The sequence below is a fragment of the Cardiocondyla obscurior genome, linkage group LG03 (assembly GCF_019399895.1).
Source record: "Cardiocondyla obscurior isolate alpha-2009 linkage group LG03, Cobs3.1, whole genome shotgun sequence".
NCBI lineage: Eukaryota > Metazoa > Arthropoda > Insecta > Hymenoptera > Formicidae > Cardiocondyla > Cardiocondyla obscurior.
Genome location: NC_091866.1, coordinates 8,983,225 through 8,993,353, shown reverse-complemented (window position 1 = coordinate 8,993,353; position 10,129 = coordinate 8,983,225). Strand labels below are relative to the sequence as shown.

At 42.9% G+C, this 10,129-nt stretch overlaps 1 protein-coding gene across 1 annotated transcript in view; it reads left to right on the top strand.

Moving 5' to 3' along the window:
• Positions 1 to 4,396: 4,396 nt before the first annotated feature.
• Positions 4,397 to 10,129, top strand: part of Sprt (PDZ domain-containing protein sprite) — a 117,843-nt gene continuing 112,110 nt past the window's right edge. The window contains exons 1-2 of the mRNA XM_070675080.1: positions 4,397 to 5,562; positions 5,862 to 5,911. The gene's annotated coding sequence lies outside the window, so the exon portion shown is untranslated. The remainder of the gene's footprint in view (positions 5,563 to 5,861; positions 5,912 to 10,129) is intronic.

Genomic DNA, 10,129 nt, shown 5'->3' with positions numbered 1-10,129 from the left:
ATTATGCACACGCATATTCTCGGAAACTGCGGGGAACGCAATATGAGATCGTTTCTAGAAATAAGTGCGATGCATTCGCGGATCAGTCGGGCGTGCTTTTCTGAAAAAGGATCCGCGTGTACGCCGGGATGACAATTTCATTTAACGCAGATATTTAGCGCGGTACATTCATTTAGCGTACCCGTTAAAACCTTTTTTTTAATATAAATTAATGATTTCTTTTTTTAAGATACAAAGAAGCTTTTGTTTCAGTATTGAAGGTATAATAATTTATTAAGAGATTCATTAGATTCGAGAGATTGGTAACGAGAAATTGTAATATGTTGATTTATTCATAATAGATGAGCACATTATGCGGGACTTGCATTCAAAATGTGTGTATTACGGGTAATACAGCATTCCAATATATTTTCGAATGGTCCATCGAATCTTAATTAACTATCAACTCGGCGTAATGAATTGTATCACATCGCATGAATAATAGGATGAAGTATTCGGGTGGTTGATATACGCGTGAACGTAATTAAACATATTTTTGCGAACAAATGACGTGTAAATGTAACAAGAGGGCAAAAGAAAAAGCAGAAACATGTGAAGACGTTGGATTATCGAAATACGTATTTTATATGCAAATAGTTGAAACAAATTAATTACAAATTATCGAAGCCGCGCTATATTGTAATCGATTCGGTTTCTCGAGGAGTGGATTATCCCGCTGGCCATTAATCACTCTTACGAGATTTTCGCGAAAAGCCGCTGAAGAATGTCTCGAAGTGTACATGATTGATACGCTGGACCGTGGCTTAGGACGAAAAAAAGTACGCGCATTCTGCAAAAACGTGCGAAAGGGACCAGAAATTATCGAGTCTCTCGTAGAAAATGATCGAAGACATTTGCAATTGTATTCACGTGTCACGTACAACAATCTGATTTTTAATCATTCATATAATTAAAAGAAACGAAACGATTATTACACGTACATATTATTTTTACTGTTAGATTTGATATTTTTAAATTATTAGCGGGACAAACACCGTTGACAGGTACCAAATACTTATATTGACGGCTCCGATTTCAGATTTCGGGTATCCTATGGTAGAGACAAGAATGTCCGACTAACATATTCACCAAACATCTCCCAGTTTCAAAGTTTCCGAGCGCCGATTGCCCGCTTCTAAAGTGGCGAACGTTAAAGTAGATATAGTCATCACTAGACGACCTCGACTGTCGAGACGCTCGCGTACCTATTTTCATGAATCTTCCTGTCTCGGAAAAGTAAAAACTTACATCTTACTTAAAATTAGTATACAATACAATGGCTTCACCTACTAATAACGATCTGCATAATGATTTGAGAGGACAAAAAATATTTCTTATATTATCTAGGTATACGTAATAAATATTTTTGTGATTAAATTAAATCAATTTAAAATTGAAAAAATTTTTTTCTAACATTTTTGGTAAATAATTGTTTACTTTTTATATTGCGCGGCGTATACGCGGCCGGGAAAATATAGAGATGAAATTTCTGTTTCTCGATTTTCGTCAAATTCGTTAGACAGGAGCCAGGACGAGAAAATTCGCACAACACGCTTGCCATGCGAGAACGATCTTCGTTACATTGTGTTGTTTGCGCAAAAAGAACAGTTTGTGCAACGCAACGATCCACTTGTGCAGGCGCGCGAGGTGGATCCGATTAAACTTCTCTCTCTCTCTCTCTTTCTCTCCCCGTTTTCCTCTCTCATCCGTCCTCCTTCGCGTTTTGTTAACGTCGAGAGCAAAAAAAAAAACATTTCGACAGTAACGATACCGTAACGAGATGCGAAAGCGGAGAGTCTCTCGAGACGCAGCGTGACGTAGCGTGGCAAACTAGAAGCCTAAGAGGATTGAGAATCAGTCCTTCGCAATTTAATACGCCGCGGTTGCAATTGGCGATCGATCGTCGCAAATGAAACGCGTCGACGTTGTCGATTAAGCGTGTCGTCATCGTCGGTATCGACGCCGACGTTCTTCAGGATTCATGCGCGCGATGAATGCGCTTCCCCGCGCGTCTAAAAGAGATTGAATTTAAGCGGGGTAACTTTCTTTCAATAAGCTCCCTTTAGCGACCATTAAAGGGCTCTTAGGGCATGCGAAAGCACTGGGCGAACTTTTCCGCGGCCTGTTTTATCGAGATGCTGCCGCGTGAAAGGAGTGCTGCGATCGACACAACTTGACGTCCCGGGAGTCCCGTCGCGTCTCGTTCCCCGTCTGGTTTACGGGGGAGGCTGGAGGAAACGTAATTATGCCTCGAGTAAAAGGAACTCGATTAATGTCGGGAAAGAGAGGAAAAAAAAAAATTAGAAACAAGCATGGGTGTCTTATTAAATCTTAATAGATGTTAACGCATTTTTAATAACGCGTTATTTTTTTTTTTTTAATCTTTTAAAAATGGGAATAGGTAAAAACAAAAGCGACGTCGAGTGGTACTCAATTCGATCGCGGCAAAGTTTTTATCGGTACCGAGACTGACAAGGCATACAGATCTAAATGGCTTTTTTGCGAACAGCGTAACGTGCAGGCCGTACAACCGCGAAATCGCGAATCTCTCGGAAATCTCTTTCGAGGTGGTACGCGCGAAAGCGGACTCTGCAATTTTCATAAAGTACGTCGGTGGTGTACGTGGCGACTGGAAAAATTCCAGGAATCGGACTAGCTACAAAAATACTGAAAATTCAACGGCGGCGGCAATAGCGCTGCGTTGAGTGTATAAACCCGCGGCCGGAACGACCAAAGGGAACTCCGAGTTACAGGCATTTGCATATTATCACCAATTCCGGTAGCCGAGTAGTGTCAGTCGTCGAAAACGGCATTTCGCCAAATTCGAGGGGGAAAATTGCAAGAAACGGAGTACGGTGTAATTGGGCTTGATATCGAGTTTAACGAGGAATAATTGTAACGCTCGTGATAACATCCTCTCGCGCCTTTTCGCAATAACGCGAAATAAATTTTCCCCGGTATAGGATGGTATAACAAATCGGGCAGTTTTGTCAGTCGGCATTAAAAAAATTTTTTACCATCGACGTCGGAACGTGTAATCAGCCACTTATCAACTATAAATCGATGCGAGCCTTCGGGCAGGATTCCGTCACGCTTCGCGAAACTTTTAAGACAGTTTCACGAAACTTTAAGATGGTTACGAAAGGTAGTTAATAAGACGACCAATCCGACTAAAGCGGCGAAGGTGACGAAGGCGAGGGTCGATGTCGGAGAGTGAGTACTTTGAATAGAAGAGGTTACCAGCGGCATAACAACGTCCCGGGCTTATGTGCCTCTCGTCCGATATATTATACATGTGTACGTGTATATAAATGTGTATATGCACGCCCGTCGTCTCGCCGTTGTCGCTGCAGTTCGACATAACGACCCCGAGGAACGGAGTAACTGGCGGGCCTCGGCTTTATCTACAGGCTACGGTCGAGATTAACGAAACAAAGGCCAGGACTCGCGACGGAATGCGTTGTTTCTTGTCGAGAGGTCGGTCCCAGAACGGTCGTATCAGGCTTTACGTGCGCGCCCATCAGGATACGGAAACCGTGCCGACAATGTCGCTCGCTAATCGCGTCGCGTCGTTTAGAGCCTTCGCCGCGGTTAAACGCCGCTCCGAGGCATATATCGTCTTGCCCGTTGTAGCCCACGATTCTGAATTGAAAAGGAAATCTCACGAGGGACACCGATGTGCGTAAAACTTTGTGAAAATTAGGGATTTGCAGGACTGGCAAGAATTTTAGACTTTCGAAAGAAACATTTGTAATTATATTTATTTAATGATTAAAGAAAACGTTTTTGACTAGATTAGCTTCTTTCGTCATCGATCTTGACGACGATTGACTCGACGCGTAAGAGTTTATAGAGAGAATATTTTGCATAGAATATTTGTTGTAATATTTGGCATTTAATTTCATTTAACGCGTTAAATTTTACAGCGACTGAAGTGGACAAAGGCACTGAACGTTGGAGCAGCTGCAAACGCGAGCGACGCATACGAGACGGTGTGCCGTACACAATTATATTGCGATGCACGGTCATTTTTTCTTCTTTCCCTGCCGGCCGTCGACTTCTACGGAAGACTCGTGCTCCGGATATTGGACGAACGACGGTGCACCTCAGGCCTAAATCATCCTATCCATGTCTCGGAATTGAGGAAGCACCTACGATCGCTCCAACTTCTTGTAAAGTAAGTGAAATTATTTTATGTAACTCGATACGTTTCGATTCCGTGATACCGATCGACAGAATACTTGACAGAATATTTGCTGCATAAATTCTTTTGTGTGATACGTTATCATTCAATTCCGCGATCGATATTATTCGATAAAATATTTGAAGCATAAATTATTTCGTCCGGGTTAACCTGTGTAGAAGCGATACGGTGCGCTGTGTAACGTAACGACGAAAGTCGGGCGCGGTCGTGCGTCCTCGGGCACGTTCGGTTGCGTGAGCTCCGCGTCTCCGCACATTCGCCACGGCTAATAGTGAAGCAGTCCGTATTACGGAGCCGTACGCGGCGGAGCTGTTGTCGTTCGCGGAGGACAAATAATTACATATAAATACTAAATCATCTTTTTCTAACGCGGATTAACTTCTCGTTCACGGTTCTTCGCGCGTTGAGCATATTTCGCGTATCCGTCCATTATACATAGATTCATAATACGTGATTTTAATATCTCCAAGTAAGAACGAAGCTGCCGAAGCTGCGGTAACTGCAGGCGCGAACGATACTTGTGCAGGAGCGCCCCGAACGTGGTTGTATCGCGGAGCACGGCCATCTTGTCTTCCTTTTCTCTCGCCATCCGCTGACTACGCAACGCCTACGGAAGACGTGCCGGAAGTCCTACATATATTGAACGAGTGACAGAGTGCAACCCAGGCCTAAATCACCTTCGATCTATAATCTAGAAGAAGGAGAGCTCATGCGATCACTCTTCGTCCTTGGAAAGTAAGTGAAAAATAGTTTTGTGTGACGTAGTTTTAGTACGTAGCGGGTAACGAACAGAGGTTGTTGGAGCATATATGACGAGCGCGCGGTGTGTTTATGTCGCTTACGTGTTGCTGGCTTGGTCACGCAGCATTGAGGGACGACATTCAAAGCATAGATCACCAATGTTTTAGCTAGCTCACGCAACGACCTTGTACAAAAATCACGCGCGCGGTGTTCACCGTGATCATCTTGCGCGGCTAACGACGCATGTAGCTAGCGGATCTCGATACGTGACGAATATTTTTTTACGCGGAGAATACGTCCGAAGCAAAAACATTTTTATATTAGTGTATTAATATAATTGATTTGCTCTGTTAATTAATCAAAACTTTTTTTCTGATTTAGATAAAGACTTTGTGCGTGTTTTCGTCGAATTGCTAACGCAAGTGTGTCGGTAGTGTCGGGCGATTGCAATTAACTATCTGGATTTTTGAAAAGTACCTATTGCGAGTGCTTGTGCGTAAGGAGGATCTGGACCCGACAGTGCTGAGAGGAGGAGGAGGCCTAGGAAAGGCATCCTGCTTCGGCGGAGCAACGTTAAGGTAAACACAATTTTTGATTAACATAAAATTTATATTATAGCTCTTTGATATTCATTCGGGTAACTTTATCGTTTCAGTAAGAATTGAAAAAATTAAAAATAGAAGTTCAATAATTAATAAAAGAAGTTTTATATTTTAAAATAATTTAATTCATTAAAATTGATGTTTAAATAATAAATAATTCCAGTTTTCGCCATTTAATTGAATAATTAATTAAAGCCTGTACAATTTTTCTTTTAATAATAGATATTACTTCAAAAACGTCTCTACAATTTATATGTTTCATTTGTATGTTACAGAGGGTCGTCGTAGCTTCGTTGGTGTAACTCCGCCGCTGCGCTTCGAAACGGTGAGTGAGAAATATTTATTCATGACGGCATTATTAAAATAATTGAACATATTTATTGAACATATATTTAAAACATAAACTAATTTAAACTATTATGACGCGCTATTATGACCGGTCTGCCGACTTACAATGCGACGCGAAACGAAATATATACACAGCGAGCGCGAAGTAAACGGATAACGGAAAGTGGGTGCCGCCCTATATTCCCCGACCACCCTCGTCCATTGTCCTCCCTTTGACGTCGAAGAAGACGATGCCGGGAACTTCATTAAGGGTACTTTGTAAATTTTCAAACGACTTAAAGTACCGGATCTGGCGAATCGTGCCGAGCATCTCGCGGAACTGCGTACTAATTACGAACGCTTCGGACAGAGTAATCATTTTTCAAAGAGGAAGCTCTTCGAGAAAAGCTCGTCTCGTCGAGGAATCGTGATACACTTTTACGCGCGTGCTTAATTGAACGCGTTATATCCCGCTGGAGTCGCTTCGCGTCTTAAAAGCGAAAAGAATAAGTACTCCTGACGTAATAGCAATACATAAAAAAGAAAAGCAACCGTGAAATTTATTCTTTATTGAGATTACTTTGGTCCTATATAAAATTATTCGGATACAAGCTAAGATAAATGTTACCGTGTTTCTTGAAATGACGGCACGACAAGTCGAAAAATATATAATAAATCCGTACTTCTTTGCCGCTATTCGCAAACGAACGTGCAACTAATTTTAGCGGAACGTATATTCGGAGTTCTGTGTCTCGATCGGTTTCTCGCGTTCGCGGAATATATCTCGGCTTTCGTGAAAGCTGAATTTTAGCCTGACGTGACATCGTGTATCGATGATAAAGACGGACCGCTGAGCTCGTACAAGGCTTTTCGCTGGTACAGCAGTGTAGAAATCCTCAATTTCACAGTTCGGTTCCCAAATGCTAGTAAGAGTTTTCCTATCCGTACATTTTGCGGCGCATCCACTCTAGGAAGAAGCGGCTCTTTCTCTCGTTTCCCTCCGAGAGCGTACGTCTATGCGTTCGTCGCGCGTCATCCCTTGTCAAGACGAGCCGTTGTCGTAACCAGATTCAACAACGTGCGCAACGTCGGTATGCCTTTCATGAGCTAATTTCGTGCAGCCGCAATTCAAAGCGAATCAAAGTAGAATCGTGGGGGTGGGGAGAAATGAGACGGTACAACCACAGTCGTCTCGCGTCCGCAATCTCGCGCGGGCGGATTACAGAAACGTTTCGATTATCTCAACCGTGCAACGGATAATCGAGAAATCTCACAATACCGGCATCAAGATTCAATAGCGGTACGAATTCCAGGTCGGAAAAGTAAATCTGCAGAAATAAGAGCCATCAAGTGCAAATACTTAAGAGCGAATAATGGCGGAGATAAATCTAAATAATTCTGATTATACACGTTAGACCTATTTCGCACAATTACGCTCTGATAGAAAAATTCTGGCAGAAGGAGAGCCCGAGGTTTTGATATATTTCTTGTCTTTCTTTTTCTTTGTATTTACATTAATCTTTTTGTCATCGTTGAAATATTCTCTTTACATAAAATACATCTCGACCGTGCAGTCGGCGCTGCTGCTTCCACTACGAAAGTTATTAACTTTCCGAACTGTTACCGCGTTTAAAGCTTTCTTTCGTCGGGCAAACGAGCTCTCACTCCACATAAATAATCGAGCCGCTGCCACCGAGAGCCACGTAGTTACGAAGTTTACAACTACCGGCGCCGTTTGGTGCCTCGCGTACGCTTTTATATCGCGTCGGATAAACAAGCTCGACGTTCTCGCTCGCAGGCTCATTCGAGTTCATGAATGTGCTTTCAGGTGCACTGAGCCAGGCACATGTATACGTATCCGCGGAAAATATATGCAACGCACCGCTGCGCGCGATACCCGGCGCATTTTCTTACCGCCGCCGAGACGACGGTCTCGAGAAATCGAGAAATTGAACGGCAACGACGCGAAACTCCGAAAAAAAAAAAAACCTTGGGCTCCACCCTCAAACCAACAATTCGCCGAGCTAACGAAGCCGGCGCGGGTCAAAGCGCCGGTTAATTAAACGATTCTCCCAACGTCGCATTCAATCTCCAACGATCTCGGGAAACGAGACGTGATCTTCCCGAACTTCTTGCGGAAATTTCTCAATCCTCGAAGAGATCTCCCGTCAATTTTCGGAGCCAAATATTTTTTTGAGAACGCGACTCGTTTTTCTATTTACATTCGCGATAGACGATATATGCGACCCTTATGGAAAAAAAATATCTTCGAGTAGAATTACTTTGTACATATGAAAGCTCGACTTTTGTCAGCCGTGGATCCGTTCTTGCCCTGTATTTTCATCTCTCCCCGCGGTCTCTCCTTGCGGAGTACCATTGTATGAAAGGCAAACCCTCTTGGAGTAAGGCTAATAACGCAAAACGGAGACTGCCGCGTCATGATGTAGCTTTTTTTTTGTGAATGGAAAGGGCTCGCTATTGTTAGACAAGTGGAGAACGTATTCTATCTACGACTCCTTGTTCGTTTTCCAATGACGAGCGCAATGTACCTCTCGACAACTCGTCCTCTGAAATAGAAACAGTTTTATTTCGCGATCTCGTTTTTACGTGAAATATTAATATCTATAATATATTTATCGCTGAGGTATATCAGAATATTCCGTGGATCTTAATTTATTATACCCTTCTTTCCACGATGCCTCTTCTTCTTTATGCAAGTTTCGTAATTCTGAGAGCATCATTTATCACTGAGCGACGATCAAACAAAATTACGCGAGACGGTAAAGAAATCGCTTTGGCAAGTGTCGCTTCGTTAACGGGACGGAACGGGCGCAAAGACACGCGGGCGCCGTCGTCCGCAAGGGCATCGGGGAAATCAGTGTTCGGCCGCAATTAATGTCTTAATTGCCATCGAGAAGATCAAAGGAGTAATTAACGCGATACGTGCAATTCCACCGGCAATAAAAATACGAGTCGCGGCGCTCGTAGGTTTTATCGAGAAGTAAACTCAACACTCTGTTTTCCAACTTCTTCGACTTCTCTTTCGTTTATCCCGCTGTTAAATTATGTAACTAATCCCGATCTGCAGTAGGTATCTAAAGATATTTCAACACGCGCTCCTAAAATTGGTATTTCTGCAAAATTAGGTTCGTTTGTCGTAACTTTTTTTTTTTTTTTCGCGATCGCGGGTTAATTTTCAGGTTGAGTTCGCCGCCCCGTATGGACATTTACGTTCGCATCGTTATAGAAATTTAAGAATCCGTCCGATTATCTCGCGCGTAAACGTCGCTGAACGCTTGGCGCAATTTTCGAAGGGAACGAAAAGAGAATCGATGTTACTCATCGGGAATGACCGCGACTCATAAATTTCCCCAGTACATTGACGCGAAATGAAATTTTACTACAGATACGCGCTTTCAATGTAACGATAGCGCGCAATGTATGTTGATTTCTTGAAAATGAGGCTTGGAAAAAGGCGGCGTTGCTCGTGACTGCGGAACGACCGAAATAAAATTTTATGGCTCATAGTCTATAGATACCGAGCCGGCATCGAGAATACAGTTTCCGAAACTAATGCTTTGCAAAATCGGATATCACTTCTCGCGATCGGTTTAGAACGCCGACTGTAAAAACAATGCGTTGCTTAAATTATCCGCGCATTCCGACATTCGACTTAAAATACTCTCCGGAAATTTATTTCTCGCTGGTTTTTTTTTTTTTGTTTTGTTTTTTTTTTTGCATCTCGTCTGTACACTTTTTCACCTTTTGCACGCGCCAATTTCGAAAAGTATCGAATTCGGGAGAATTAAAAGAATTAAAAAAAAAATCTCTCCTTCCTTTTCTCTCTCTCATTCGCGATGTATTTAACGATATTCATATATATGCATTCCCTTTATGTTTCATTTATTTATCATATGCGATATATGATCGAAACTTCGCGGATAATATGGAGAAATTTCGCTTCTCTGCGGTGAATCAACACGCGCCATATTATTCTAAAGTTCGAACTCGTTACCGGGGCGAGAACAGTGGGGCTTGTTATTTTACGCAAACGGCAGCGCGGTGGTTTAACAATAGCGGGGAATGTTACGCCATCCCCAAACAAACACCGCGCCGTGCAGACGGCACGACGCGGTGCCGTTGGCCGGCGTCGCAGTATGGAGACGTAATCTTGAGATCCCATATGGCCCTGTGTCGAGGGTGTAATTGCCGCTCG